This window comes from Trichechus manatus, unplaced genomic scaffold (assembly GCF_000243295.1).
Source record: "Trichechus manatus latirostris isolate Lorelei unplaced genomic scaffold, TriManLat1.0 scaffold00128, whole genome shotgun sequence".
In the NCBI taxonomy this organism is placed as follows: Eukaryota; Metazoa; Chordata; class Mammalia; order Sirenia; family Trichechidae; genus Trichechus; species Trichechus manatus.
The window spans coordinates 7870519-7886579 of NW_004444064.1; the positions used below are offsets into that span (position 1 = coordinate 7870519).

At 41.2% G+C, this 16061-nt stretch overlaps 1 pseudogene; it reads right to left on the bottom strand.

Annotated features, from left to right (window-relative positions):
- Positions 1-707: 707 nt before the first annotated feature.
- LOC101355379 (5-azacytidine-induced protein 2-like) lies at positions 708-3044 on the bottom strand (annotated as a pseudogene).
- Positions 3045-16061: the final 13017 nt, after the last annotated feature.

Here is a 16061-nt window from a genome sequence, read left to right on the forward strand (position 1 = left end):
GTTGGCTTCAATGATCAGGTTTTTTAAAAAAAATTTTTTTATTGTACTTTAGATGAAGGTTTATAGAACAAATAGTTTCTCATTAAACAGTTAGTACACATATTGTTTTATGACATTGGTTAACAACCCCATGACATGTCAACACTCTCCCTTCTCGAGCTTGGGTTCCCTATTACCAGCTTTCCTGTCCTCTCCTGCCTTCTATTCCTTGTTCCTGGGCTGGTGTGACCCATTAGTCTCATTTTGTCCTATGGGCCTGTCTAATCTTTGGCTGAAGGGTGAACCTCAGGAGTGACTTTATTACTGAGCTAAAAGGGTGTCCGAGGGCCATAGTCTCAGGGTTTCTCAAGTCTCTGTTCAGGTTATTTTGCATCTTAGAAATCAAATTGCAATTCTAAAGCTATTGACAAACAATATTGTGATTACGAAGCAATTTTAAATTTTAAACACAATGGCATACAGAGATGGAATAATAAAACATAGATACTGTTACTCCACTGTAATATTCTTCCTATCTTTATGTATCATAAGGTCAACAGAAATATAACCTATTCACATTGCCCTTTACTTTCATGCAATTTGAAGCAACTTACAAAATTTTAATTCCACAGATTGACCTCCTTGAGTATTTTTATAAATGAATATATTTAGGCATACCACATGCTTGGTAAAGCCAGTCCAAAAGCATCCAGTTCCATTCTTTATCTGAGAGGCTGAAATTCACAATTGTAATCAAAAGGTAAAAAACAGTCTTCTTGAAACACCATAAGTAATTTATTAGTAGTATATATCTGATTCTTTGCCACAATGTGGAGCTTTAGGGTATTCCAAATTAATTACATAATTATGGTACAGTATATGCAAATGTATATATACTGAAAAACTGCAAAATTTTAATCAAAATCCTATTTCACTTTGTTAAATAATTTCTCTGGGGAACCATTGAGGAAGGTACAGCATCCTTTTGGCCAAATCTCAAATCTCTTTAGAATTAATTCTTATAAAGACAATTTTGATTGTGTTGATCCAGGTTAATGCAGTGGTGGCAGGTTGGGTAAAGGCAAAATTTTGCTTCTAGTTTCTGCAAATGCTGTCTCACTTGATTTGGGAGGGCTGGGAAACACCCAAGAATTATCTTCTAGAGAATTTCTGCCATCGGAGTTGTGTTCCTGCAAGTTTGTACCATCACAAGGAATGGTTCTCTCATTATCTGTCCTTGATTGGAGAATTGCTTTCTCTGATAACATCTTGTATCTCCTGGTAAAGGAGAAGATGTGGCATGAGAAAGAGCTTTGCCATTTGGTGAGAGGTGGAATGTGTTTTGTTCGTTGCAGTAAAATTTGTCAAGTGCAGTTTTGTGCTGTCTCTACCAAGATCTTCAACACATCCTACTGGGGCCCAGGCTTTCTTGGTACAGTTGGGGTTTTCCGTTTTCTCAGTAGTTCAGCTTGTACTTGAGTCACCAGATGTAAATGAGACATTTCTCTCTTCAGTTCCCAGTATGCGTGCTGCGTATCATCACTTGAAATGCTTAGTCTTTGGAGATCTCTGCTCTTCAGATCGTCCTCTTGAGACAGATCGTTTGTTTGGATTGTTGTAGCTCTATTTTGAGATCACTGCATTCTTTCTTCATCAGTTCCAGCTCTTGTTCCAAACCCTGGATCTTCAGGTCACAGCTCAGCTTTTCCACCTCCCAGTTTGTTTGTTTTTAATTTTTTTTTAAAAATTTTTCCCATACAAAAATTTATACATACATTGTTATGTGATTCTAATTGCGCTCCCCTTACTGTGACAGCACACTCCTCCTTTCCACCCCTGATTCCCTATGTCCATTCAACGAGCTCCTGACCCTCTCTGCCTTCCCATCTTACCTCTGGACAGAAGCTGCCCGTTTAGTCTCTTGTATCTACTTGAGCTAAGAGGCACAATCCTCATGAGTATCACTTTATATCCCACAGTCCAATCCAATCCCTGTCTGAAGAGTTGGCCTCAGAAATTGTTTAGTTCTGGGCTGATAGAGAATCCAGGGGCCGTGCTTTCTGGGGTACCTCCAGTCTCAATCCATTAAGTTTGGTCTTCTTACTAGAATTAGAGTTCTGCACCCCACCTTTCTCCTGCTACATCCGGGACCCTCTGTTGTGTTCCCTGTAAGGGCGGTCATTGTAGTAGCCGGGCACCATCTAGTTCTTCTGGTCTCAGGCTGATGAAGTCTCTGGTTTATGTGGCCCTTTCTGTCTCTTGGGCTACTACATTCCTTGTGTCTTTGGTGTTCTTCATTCTCCTTTACTCCAGGTGGTTGGGACCAATTGATGCATCTTAAATGGCCACTTGCAAGCTTTTAAGACCCTGGACGCCACTCACCAAAGTTGGATGCAGAACAGTTTCTTAATAAGCTTTGTTATGCCAGTTGACCTCGATATCCCCTGAAAGCATGGCCCCCAGACCCCTACCCCTGCTACTCTGTCCCTCAAAATGTTTGATTGTATTCGGGAACCTTCTTAGCTTTGGTTTAGTCCAGTTGTGCTGACTTCCCCTGTAGTGAGTGCTGTCTCCATCTCCCAGTTTGATTACAGTGGATTTAAATTCCTCATCACCTGCTGAGTTTCCACCTGTGTCCTTAGCTTGAGGAGCTCTACTTCTTTAGATTCTAGCTGTTCATTCAGTACTTTGAAAGATTCAGAGTTGTCTTTATTCATTTTATCCAATTTGCTCTTCAAATTATCTCCATCAATGCCGACCTCTCTATATGCATGGTGGGCCTTATTGTTCTCATCCCACAGAACTTGTTTCTTCTATTCAAGCTCCTATAAGCTTTTCTTCCAAAAATCTTATTCTTTTCTTTAACAAAGAGTTCTGTTTCTCTGAATCCTTAAGTCGCTTTTTGATGTCTTCATATGCTGTGACAAGGGTAGAGTGGGAAGCAACAGACTCCTCTCCTGAATGTATTGAAACTGGAGTCACTGTATCTCTCCTGTGGGCTTCTTCATGATTCAGAATGCAGGTATCATCTTCCACCAGTGCATCCATGACAGCCCGGAGCCAGGCTAGGTAGGGCTGTCCCCAGGGCTGCCGAGTTTCAATTCCCCAGTATTTGGAATGGATCAGAATCAAACCGGGTCACTGGGGTCACCATGGGCTTCTGGTTTCCTCAAAGACACTGCTGCTTCCCCAGAAACGGCAGCCGCCATGGAAGTGCCAAAGAGGGATTTCCACTGCATTTGCCTCAACTGTGCCCGGCCCGGCGCAGCCCCTTTTCTTCACATTTTCTGATGAAGTCGAATAGAGCCTTTGCTGGCTTTTCTTTCACTGTTTGTGGGGCCCCTTACACAGAAGTATTTTTTGGGGGGAGAAAGAGCCCTCCACCTTTTGGAGGCAGATTTTGCATTGGGTTGGTCTGCGCTAGGAGGGGTTGCCATTTTATTCTCTTTCCCTTACTCTCTGGGTTGGTGTTTGCAGCATGTTCTATAGAGGATGTCGAGTGTCTGGTATTCTCTAGAACCACCCTGAGTTTTTATAATTTTATAAAACATTCAAACAGAACTCAGGATAGTCAGATGAGGTTCCTGGGTTTTCTGAACCAAGAGTGGCAGGGGTGTTGTCCCACATCTCTGAGCACTGCACCAAGACTGTTCGCAGCCATCGAAAGGAACTCAGGTCCCCTTAGCGATGGGTTTGTGGCCGCTGAGGTCTTCAGGATGTTGTTAGTTGCCATCCAGTTGGTTCCACCTCATAGGGATCTTACATATAATGGAATGAAATGTTGCCGGTCCTACACCGTCTTCACTCTCATTGGTGTGTTGAGCCCATTGTTGCTGCTATTGTGCTAACAATCACCATGTCAGCACTGGTTTATTGAGTAGAAGTAGGATTGGCATGGGCCCTCGTGTCGCCTTGCCCCAGAGCCCTGCTCAGGTGAGTAAGTTTGTGATTGACGCTGGCAGGGACACCCGCCTTGACAACAACAAAGCAAGCCAGTATACATTGTTCTAGACCTTTTCCCCTTTGTACTTAGCGAAAGTACATGTTAGGGAAAGCTGGACGATGAAAAAGGAAGACTGAAGAATTGACCCATTTGAATTGTGGTCTTGGTGAAGAATACTGAATATGCCGTGGACTGTCAGAAGAACGAACAAATCTGTTTTGGAGGAAGTACAGCCAGAATGCTCCTTACAAGCAAGGATGGCGACACTTCCTCTTGCTTGCTTTGGACAAGTCATCAGGAAAGACTAGTCACTGGAAAAAGACATACTTGGTAAAGTAGAGGGTCAGCAAAAACAAGAGAGGACCTCAATGAGATGAACTGACCCAGTGGCTACAACATGGCTCAAATATAGCAACGATTGTAAGGATGGTGCAGGACCAGGCAGTGTTTTGTTCTGTTATACATAAAATCACGATGAAACGGAGCTGAGTCAACAGCAAGTAACAACTTAGAAACACATGTGTAGGACTTCCTCGGGGAGTTGAAGCATTCCACCGAATTCTCCCCAGAAATGGAAGATGGAGATAAGTTTGTTTAGCAAAAGCTAGATTCTGCTTTAAACAATCTCTGGACTGCTACTTCCGTTGTATAGGGACCTCATCTGACTATTCTGAGTTCTGTATGAATTTTCTATAAAATTATAAAAACTCTTTGTGGCTCTAGAGAACACCTGCCACTCGGTGTAGAGATAAGGTTCGTACTTGCTCCTCCATCCCCCTTAAACAAGCCCTCAGCGCACCTGGATATGATGGATACCCCAGGAATACCTGGTCAAGTGACCTTGTTTTATTTGAGCTGATAAATGCTCTTGTGGGCGCCAGGCTGTTTGCTGAAAAGCTACCATATCTAGAACATCATTATCGGTTTGCAAGATTTCGTTGCTAACACATATTTTCTGTTTGAACTTTCTTCCAAGGGCATGTAGCCAGAAACTCTTAAACAGGCTTAGCATCAGAGGAAGGGGAGGCAGGGGTCTGGCAAAGCACAGACAGGCAAATGCAGCTGCCCCCCTGGGGGCTCACAGAGGAGAAAGACCTCAATTCCAGGAGCCTGGACATTGTAGGTGCAGGGCCAAGTAGGACCATCCTTCGGAGTCCTAGGCCAAAGGTTCCATAGAACCAGGAAGGGTCATTATGATGACTTTGGAACCTTGCCCAAAGCAAAACCCGTTTCTGTAGAGTCAACTCTGACTCTTAGTGACCCGTGTGTGACAGAGTAGAACTGCGCTCCATAGAGTTTTCAACGGATAATTTTTTGGAAGTAGATCACTAGGCCTTCTGTGGCGCCTAGTGGTTTGGTCAAACACTAGTCTAGGTGTTGCTGTGAAGGTATTTAGATGTGATTAACATCTATAATCAGATGACTCTAACTGAAGGAGATTATCCTCCACAAGTGGCAGGGCCTCATCCAATCACTTGAAGAGCAAAAACAGGTTTCTAGGAGAAGGATTGTGCCTCAAGACTGTAACATAGAAATTCTGCAGGAATTTCCAGCCTGCCAACCTGCCCTACAGATTTTGAACTTACCAGTCCACACAGTTACCTGAGCCAGTTCTTTAAAACCAATTAATTTCTCTGTCCTATGTATGAATCCCTTGGGTTATGTAAATGGTTAACGTGCTCAGCTGCTAACCAAAAGGTTGGCAGTTTAAGCCCACCCAGAGATACCTCGGAAGAAAGACCTAGTGATCTGCTTCCAGAAAATCAGCCATTGAAAACTCTATGGAGCACAAGACACCACAAGAAGACTACAGACCAATATACCTTATGAATATAAAAACCAACCCACTGCCATTGAGTTGATTCTGACTCACAGTAACCTTATAGGACACAGTAGAACTGCCTCATAGGGTTTCCAAGGCTATGAATCTTTACCGGAGCAGACTGCCACGTCTTTCTCCAGCAGAGCAGCTGATAGGTTGGAACCACCAACATTTTAGTTAGCAGCTGAGTACTTAACCACTACACCACTAGTGCTCCTTCTTATGAATATAGATTTCCAAAATTCTCAACAAAATACTAGCAAAGAGAATCCAACAGCATATTAAAAGAATTATACATCATGATAAGTGGAATTTATTCCAGGAATACAAAGTTTGTTCAACATTAGAAAATCAATGTAATAAACCACATTAATAGAACAAAAGAATCACATGATCATCTCAGTTGACACAGAAAAGGCATTTGATAAAATCCAACATCCTTTCTTGATAAAAACTCTCAACAAGATAGAAATAAAAAGGAAGTTCCTCAAGGTAATTAAGGGCATTTATAAAAAGCCAACAGCGAACATTATACTCAATGGAGAAAGATTGAGCACTTTCCCCTTGAAAACTAGGACAAGGCAAGGATGCCTGCTCTGACCATTTGTATTCAGTAATTTACTGGAAGTCCTTGCCAGAGCAATAAGGCAAGAAAAAAGAAATAAAAGGTATCCAAATTGGAAAGGAGGAGGTAAAGCTATCTCTATTCGCAGATGACATCATCCTGTATATAGACAATCCCAAAGAATCCACTAAAAAGCTTCTAGAACCAATAGAGGAATTTAACAAAGTTGTAGGATACAAGACCAACACACAGGAATCAGTTGGGTTTCTATACACCCAGCAATGAGAAATCTGAAAAGAAGATTAAGAAAGCAACTCCATTTACAATAGCATGTAAGAAAATAAAATATCTAGGAATAAATTTACCCAGGGATATGAAAGACTTATACAATGAAAATTGCAGAACACTGTTATAAAACACTAAAGAAGACCTAAATAGATGGAAAGACTTTCTGTGCTCATGGATTGGAAGACTTAATATAGTCGAGATATAAGTACTACCCAAAGTGATGTACAGATACAATGCAATCCCAATCAAAATTCCAACAGCATTCTTTATATAAATGGAAAAACTAATTGTCAGTTTTATGTGGAAAGACAAGAGACCCCAAATAGCCAAAGCAATTTTGAAGAAGAAGAACAATGTAGGAGGCTTCACACTTCTCAACTTCAAAATATACTACAGAGCTACAGTAATCAAAACATCCTGGTACTGGTTTAATGATAGACACATACTCCAATGGAATAGAATCGAAAACCCAGAAATGAATTCAAACATCTCTGGTCAACTGATTTTCGACAAGGGAGCAAAATCCGCTCAATGGGAAAGAAATAGTCTTTTTAACAAATGGTGCTGGCAAAACTGACTTCCACATGCAAAAATGAAGCAAGATCTGTACCTCCTGTCATACACATAAACTAATTCAAAATGGATCAAAGACCTAAGTGTTAAATTTAAAAAACAAAAAATTCGTGGAAGAAAATATAGGAGCAAAGCTATGGGACCTAATTTTTTTCAGTGATAGATTATCAAACACAACAACAAATGCATGAGCCGCAGAAAACAAAATAGATAACTGGGACCTCATAAAAGTTAAATACTTATGTTCATCAAAAGACTTTTCCAAAAGAGTGAAAAGACAACCTACAGACTAGGAAAAAATCTTAAGGAACAATATAACTGATAACAGTCTAATATCTAAAATATATATAAAACTTATACCAACAGCATTCTTTATATAAATGGAAAAACTAATCCTCAATTTTATGTGGAAAGACAAAGAGATCCTGATAGCCCAAATAACCTAATCAAAATGTGGGCAAAGGGCATGAACAAACAGAGGATATTCAGATGGACCATAAACATATGAAAAGATGCTTAACGTCGTTAGCCATCAGAGAGATGCAAATGAGAACCACAATGAGATACCATTTAAATCCCACTAGGATGGCTAAGGAGCCCTGGTAGTGCAGTTGTTAAGAGCTAAGGCTGCTAACCAAAAGATTGGCAGTTTGAATCCACCAGTCACTCCTTGGAAACCCTATGGGGCAGTTCTACTCTGTCCTGTAGGGTCGCTATGAGTTGGAATTGACTCAACGGCAATGGATTTTTTTGGGTTAGGATGGCTAAGATTTAAAAAAAAAGGAAGGAAAATAACAAATGTTGGCAAGGATGTGGGGAATTGGAACCCTTCTCCATTACTGATGAGTGTACAAAATGGTACAGCCATTGTGGAAAAAGGTCTGGTGGTTCCTAAAAAAACTAAAAATAGAATTACCATATGACTTAACAATGCCGCTCCTAGGTATATACCCTGGTGATCTAACAGAAGTAACACGAACATACGTATGCACACCTATGTCATTGCAGCTCTATTCACAATAGCAAAAAGATGCAAACAACCTAAGTGCCCATCAACGGATGAATGGATGAGCAAAATTCCATTACGTACAATGGAATACTACTTAGCCATAAAGAAAAACGAGTTCTCGAAACATCCTGCAACGTGGATGAGCCTGGAAGACAGTATGTTGAGAGAAATAAGTCAATCACAAAAGGACAAATAGTGTATGTTCTCACTTTTATGAAATGACAAGAATAAGTAAATATACAGAGAGTAATGTTGCTTGATGTTTACCAGGGGGAGGGGAAGGGGCAGAAAGAGGGGGAAGTATTCCCTAGGTCGTAGTTACTTTTGTTTATGGTGATGGGAAACGTCGCACCAAATGTGGGTGTAGTTTGCGCACCTTGACAAATGTAATTGATGTCAATAAGCTGTACATAAGAAAAAAGGATGAATTGGCAAATGCTAGGTTATATATAAGTTTGCAACAATAACAACAACAGCAAAGGGGGAGCTACAGGTGCTGATACTAATTAGACAAACCCAATCACCTCACGGGATTAGTTCTTTTGGTTCGAGGGTGTTACAGATTGAATTGTGTCCCCCACAATGTTTATCAACTTGACTAGGCCACGATTCCCAGTATTGTGTGATTGTCTGCCATTTTGTCATCTGATGTGATTTTCCTGTGTGTTGTAAATCCTACCTCTATGATATTAATGAGGCAGGTGTCATGGATTGAATTGTGTCCCCCTAAAAAATCTGTCAACTTGGCTGGGTCATGATTCCCAGTATTGTATGATTGTGTACCATTTTGTAATCTGATGTGATTTCCTTATGTGCTGTAAACTCTATCACTATGATGTAATAAAATGGATTAGCGGCAGTTATACTGATGAGGTCTACAAGATTAGATAGTGTGTTAAGCCAATCTCTTTTGAGATATAAAAGAGAGAAGTGAGCAGAGACACATGGGAACCCCATATCACCAAGAAAGCAGCACCGGGAGCAGAGCGCGTCCTTTGGACCTGAGGTTCCTGTGCTGAGATGCTCCCAGACCAAGGGAAGACTGATGCCAAGGACCTTCCTCCAGAGCCAACAGAGAGAGAAAGCCTTCCCCTGGAGCTGATGCCCTGAATTTGGACTTGTAGCCTACTAGACTGTGAGAGAATAAATTTCTCTTTGTTAAAGCCATCCACTTGTGGTATCTCTGTTACAGCAGCACTAGATGACTAAGGCAGCAAGATTACTGGCAGTTATGTTAATGAGGCAGGATTCAATCTATAAAATTAGATTGTATCTTAAGTCAATCTCTTTTGAAATACAAAAGAGAGAAGCTAGCAGAGAGACATGGGGGACAACATACCACAAAGAAACAACAGCCAGGAGAATAGTGTGTCCTTTGGACCCAGGGTCCCTGCGCTGAGAAGCTCCTTAACTGGGGAAGATTGATGAAAAAGACCTTCCCCCAGAGCCAATAAGAGAGAAAACCTTCCGCTGGAGCTGGCACCCTGAATTCGGACTTCTAGCCTCCTAGACTGTGAGAGAATAAATTTCTCTTTGTTAAAGCCATCTGCTTGTGGTATTTCTGTTATAGCAGCACTAGATAACTAAGACAGAGGGCTTATGGTCTCATGGGACAACCCAGTCAACTGGCATAATATAGTTCTTAAAGTTCATGTTCTACCTCCCAGTAGCATCTGAGATCTTAAAAGCTTACAAGTGACCATCTAAGATAACAACTATTGGTCTCTGTTCATCTGGAACAAAAGAGAAAGAAGGAAACCCAAGAATCAGAGAAGGAACTGGATTACAGGACTAATTGTCTCCATGAACCACTGCCGCCTCTACTTGAGATCAGAAGAACTAGGTGGTGCCCAGCTACCACTACCGAACATTGTAATCAGGGACACAATAGATGGATCCTGGGAGAAAGGGAGAAAAATGTGAAACAGAACTTCAAATTCTTAAAGAATCCAGACTTAGTGGACCTATCGAGGCTGGAGGAGTCCCTGAGACTATGCCCCTGAGATACTCTTCAAACCTTGAATCGAAACTATCCCTTGAAGTCACCTTTAAACTAAGTAACAGTTTAGCTCAAAAAGTAAAGATTTTCACCCTTGAGTATTGTGTTCTTTTAAAAAAAATTATATAAGACCAAATGGCCAACAGCTATTTTAAATTGTAGATGAGAAGGTTGGGGGCAGGGAGTTTAAGTCAATGGAAGTGAAACAACTAGAACAGAAATAAGGAGAATATTGACACAATGTGCAGAAAGTAACCAGTGTCACAAATCATTATGTCTAGAAACTGAATGAGAGCGGGTTTTGCTGTGCATATTTTCACCAAAAATAAAATACTAATTAAAAAAAGAAAGCCCTATGGAGCACAGTTCTACTGTGCCACACATGGAGTCACCATGAGTCAGAGTTTACTGCACGGCAACTGGTTTAGAGATACATACATATCTCCTGTTGGTTCTGTTTTTCTGGAGAACGCTGACTAATAGATCTTCCAAGTGAAGATGTCAAATGGGCAGTTGGATGTGTATATGGGACTCTGAATAGAGTCACCAGCATCTAGGTGATGCTTAACCTGAACCACAAAAGCAGATGTGATTGTTTGGAGGGGAGGGTGCAGCGTGAGCAAAGATGGGAAGAGGGCTGAGTCAAGGGCAGGTGGTGGAGGGTGAGGACTCATCAAAGGAGGCAGAGCAGGAACAGAGAGGCAGGAAGAAAATCAGGAGAAAATGCCCACAGTGAAGACAAGAGAAGAGAAGAGACTGGTTCACTTTGCTCGATGCCACCAAGAGATCAAATTAGGGGGGAAGAAAGGCTTATTGGGCTTGGCACATCCAAGACCAGCTTTGGGGGAAGCACGTGAAGACTGAATGGAAGATGAAGAAGTAGAAAGAGTGTGTTAGTACTATTTTTAAAATGTTTGATTATGAAAATTTTGAATGCAGAATACATTCAAATGTAGACAGAATAGTAGTAACAGACTCCCATGCACCCACCACCCAGCACAGCAACCGTCAATTGTGGCTGATCCTGCCCCACCCACACCCCCATCGAGATGTCCTCGCCGGTCTTATTTGGAAGCAAATCCTGGACATTATAATTTAATTTGTAAACATTCCAGTATGTATTTTGAAAGGAATAAAGACTCTTTAAAATAACCACAATACCATTACTCAATCCTTAAAATCATCAAGTATCAAGTCAGTGTTCCCATTGCCAGTTGCCTGATAAATGCTCTGGGTGGCGCAAACATTTAATTGCTTGGCTATGACTAATTGAAAGGTTGGCGATTCAAATCCACCCAGAGGCGCCTTGGAAGAAAGGCCTGGCAGTCTGCTTCTGAAAAGTCACAGCCATAAAAACCCGGTGGAGCACAGTTCTACTCTGACACAAACACAGAATCTCCATGAGTCCGACTTCACTGCAATGGGTTTGGTTTTTGTTTGGTAATAAATACCATCAACACTTTTGTGTTTCAGTCAAGATATAGACCACATCCATACATTGCATCTGGTTGATTTGTGCCATACGTCTCTTTTAATCTATAGGTTTCCCCTCCATATCTATTATCATTATTATTAACCTTTTTGTTTTGAGTCATTGTAGATTCACATGCAGTTATAAGAAACAATACAGAGAGATCCCATGTGCTCTTTACCCAGTTTCCCCCAATGATAACATCTTGCAAAACTGGAATGCATTATCACCACCAGGATATTGGCCTTGATACAGTCAAGGTAGAGAACATTTTCATCCCCACAAGGATCCCTCATGTTGCTTTTTTTTTAGCCATATCCACTTCTCTTCTGCCTCCACCCCCTCTTTAACCCCTGGCACTAATATGATCTCCACTGCTATAATTTTCTCTTTTCAGGAATGTTATATAAATTGAATCGTGCAATAGCTACCTTTTGGGATTGTCTGTTTAGTCTTAGTGTAATTCTCTAGAGATTCATCCAAGCTGTTGTGTGTATGAATACTTCATTCTTTTTTATTGCTGAGGAATATTCCATGATGTGGATGTGCCACAGTTTGTTTAACCATTCCCATGTCACAGGACATCTGCGTTGTTGTCCTTCCCTCTCCCCCCCCCCAATTTTTTGGTTATTATGAGTAAATCAGCTCTGGTGGTGCAGTGGTTAAAGCTACAGCTGCTAACCAAAAGGCCAGGAGTTCGAATCCACCCGCCGCTCCTTGGAAACCCTATGGAGCAGTTCTACTCTGTCTTGTAGGGTCGTTACAAGTTGGAATCAACTTGATGGCATCGGTTTGGTTTTGTTTTTTTTAAACAATCGTCCACAGGTTTTTGTGGAAACATAAGTTTTATGTAAGTTTTTTTTTTTTTTTTTTAAGCATAAGTTCGTTTCTCTGGGATAAATATCCAGGAGTACAATTGCTGGGTCATTTGGTAAGTGGGTCTTTAGTTTTTCAGAAACTGCCAAACTATTTTCCATTCCACCAACAGTATGTGATTGATCCAGTTTCTCCTCATCCTTGTCAGCATGTCAGCCATTCTGACAGGTGTGTAATGATATCTCATTGTGGTTTTACGCTACACTTACATAATGGCTAATGATGTTGAGCAACTTTTCATGTGCTCATTTACCATCAGTACATCCTCTTCAGTGCAATGTCCCTGTGTGTAGTTTGCTCACTTTCTAGTTGGATTATTTGTATTTTTACTAAGTTTTGAGAGTTCTTTATATATGCTACATACTAGTCCTTTTGTGGTGCAGTGGTTAAGTGCTGGGCTGCTAACTGAAAGGTCGGTGGTTTGCACCCACCAGCAGCTCCTTGGGAGAAAAGACCTACTGATCTGATCCCCTAAAGATTACAGTCTAGGAAACCCTATGGGGCAGTGCTTCTCTGTCACATGGGGTCGCTATGAGTCAGCATTGACTCAACGGCTCCTAACAACGTAACAATAGTCCTTTGTCAGATCTGCGGTTTGCAAATATTATCTGCTAGTTTCTAGCCTGTCTTTTCATCTTCGTAATAGTCTTTTGCAAAGTAAAATTTTCAAATTTTGAAGTCTAATTTATCGATTTTCCTTTTATAGATCATGGTTTTGGTGATGAGTGTAAAAACTCTTTGGCTGGCCATAGATCCCAAAGATTTTCTCCTGTGTTTTTCTAGAAGTTTCATCATTTTACATTTTAAGTCTCTGATTCATTTTGAGTTAATTTTTATATAAGGTGTGAAGTTTAAGTCTAGGTTCTTTTTTTCTTTTTTTTTTTTGGCCTTTGTTGTTGTTAGGTGCCGTCGAGTCGGTTCTGACTCATAGCAACTTCATGTACAACAGAATGGAACACTGCCCTGTCCTGCGCTGTCCTCACAATTGTTACTTGGTTTGAGCCCATTGTTGCAGCCACTGTGTCAGTCCATCTTGTCGAAGATCTTCCCGTTTTTCACCTGTCTTCTTCTTCACCAAGCATGATGTCCTTCTCCAGGGTCTGGTCCCTCCTGATAACATGTTCAAAGTACGTGAGACAAAGTCTTGCCATCCTCGCTTTCAAGGAACAATCTGGCTGTACGTCTTCCAAGACAGATTTGTTCGTTCTCCGGCAGGCCGTGATATATTCAATATTCTTCACCAACAACATAATTCAAAGGCATCCGTTCTTCTTTGGTCTTCCTTATTCATTGTCCAGCTTTCGCATGCATATGAGGCAATTGAAAGTATCATGGCTTGCTTCAGGCGCACCTTAGTCCTCAAAGTGACATCTTTGCTTTTTGACACTTTTAAAGAGGTCTTTTGCAGCAGATTGGCCTAATGCAATACATCATTTGATTTCTTGACTGCTGCTTCCATGGGCATCGATTGTGGAACCAAGTAAAATGAAATCCCTGACAACTTCAATATTTTCTCCGTTTGTTATGATATTGCTTATGGGTCCAGTTGTGAGGATTTTTGTTTTCTTTATGTTGAGGTGTCATCCATACCGAAGGCTGTGGTCTTTGATCTTCATCGGTTAGTGCTTCAAGTCCCCTTCACTTTCAGGAAGCAAACTTTTGTCATCTGTGTAACCTAGGTTGTTAGTGAGTCTTCTGCCAATCCTGATGCCGCGTTCTTCTTCATATAGACCAACTTCTTGAATTATTTGCTCAACATATAGATTGAATAAGTATGGTAAAAAGATACAACCTTGACTCACACCTTTCCTGACTTTAAACCACTCAGTATTCCCTTGTTCTGTTCAAACAACTGCCTCTTGGTCTATGTACAGGCTCCTCATGAGCACAGTTAAGTATTCTGGAATTCCCATTCTTCGCAATGTTACCTATAATTTGTTATGATCCACACAGTTGAATGCCGTTGCATAGTCAATAAAACACAGGTAAACATCTTTCTAATATTCTCTGCTTTCAGCTAAGAGCCATCTGACATCAGCAATGGTATCCCTCATTCCACGCCTTCTTCTGAATCTGGCTTGAATTTCTGGCAGTTCCCTGTCTATGTACTGCTGCAATTGTTTTTGAATTACCTTCAGCAGAATTTTCCTGCTGTGTGATATTAATGATACTGATAATTTCCACATTCTGTTGGATTTTTTGCCTATGGAAGTCCAATTGTTTTAGCAGCACTTGCCGCGAGAACTGTCGTTCCTCCATTGTATTGCTTTTATGCCTTTGCCTGGTATCAGCTGGGCATATCTATGAATATCTGGGCCCATTCCTGGATTCTCTACTCTGTTCGTCCATCTGTGTGTCTGTCCCTCTACCAGTCCCACCAGGTCTTGATTACTGTAGCTGTCTAATAAGTGTTGGACTAGCGTAGACTGATTCCTCTCACTTTAGACTTCATTTTCAAAATTGGTTTTAATATGCCATCCCTGGGGCCTGCCATGTAACTCTAATCATCACAGAGAGCATTTGACTGAAATCACCCCCTCACTTCCTGTTTGCCACCAAGTTACATGCAGGTAGCTTTGCTCAGAGCTAAAGTGACATTCATGATAAATTTAGTTTCCTGATACCGTTACTCTGGTCTTCTTGTGATTACAGTTGTTTTTCTTTATTTAGTTAGTTTTTCTTTTTTTTCTTTTTTTTGTGGTAGTAGTCCCCCACCCCCCCAAAAAAAACCCATTGTCGTCGAGTCGATTCCAACTCTTAATGGCCCTAGAGGACGGAGTAGAACTGCCCCATAGGGTTTCCCACGAGTGGCTGGTGGATTTGAACTGCCGACCTTTTGGTTGGCAGCCTTAGCTCTTAACCACTGCGCCACCAGGGTTTCCGTAGTAGTAGTGGTGGTGGTAATAATATAAATTCTTTAAGAGTTTAAGGTGAGGCAGTGGTTCTCAGACGGAGCTGTATCCGAATCGCCTGCAGGCCTTGTTTAAACAGATTTCTGGGCCCCACCCCACAGTGTCTGATTCTGTAGGTCTGGGGTGGGGCCCAAGAATCTGCATTTCCACAAAATTCACAAGTGATGTTGGTGCTGCTGGTCCAGAGACCACACTTTGAGAACCATTAGTGGAGCCCTGGTGGTGCAGTGGTTAAGAGCTCTGGCTGCTAACTAAAAGGTCGGTAGTTCGAATCCACCAGCTGCTCGCTGCTTAGAAACCTGATGAGGCAGTTCTGCTCTGTCCTATAGGATTGTTATGAGTTGGAATCAACTCGACAGCAACGGGTTAGTTTAGTTAGTTAGTGTAGGTAAGTTTTCCCAGCATCAGTGGTTAAAATGGCTGAATATTTAGTCCTTTTTTTCCTTGCTCTTTCTCTCTGCTTTTGTCTAAAACAGTACTTTTTTTTATTGTATTTTATTTTATTGTCGTACTTTAAGTGAAAGTATACAATTCAAGTTAGTCTCTCATACAAAAATTTATACATACATAGTTATGTGACCCTAGTTGCTCTTCCCATAATGTGACAGCACACTCCTCCTTTCC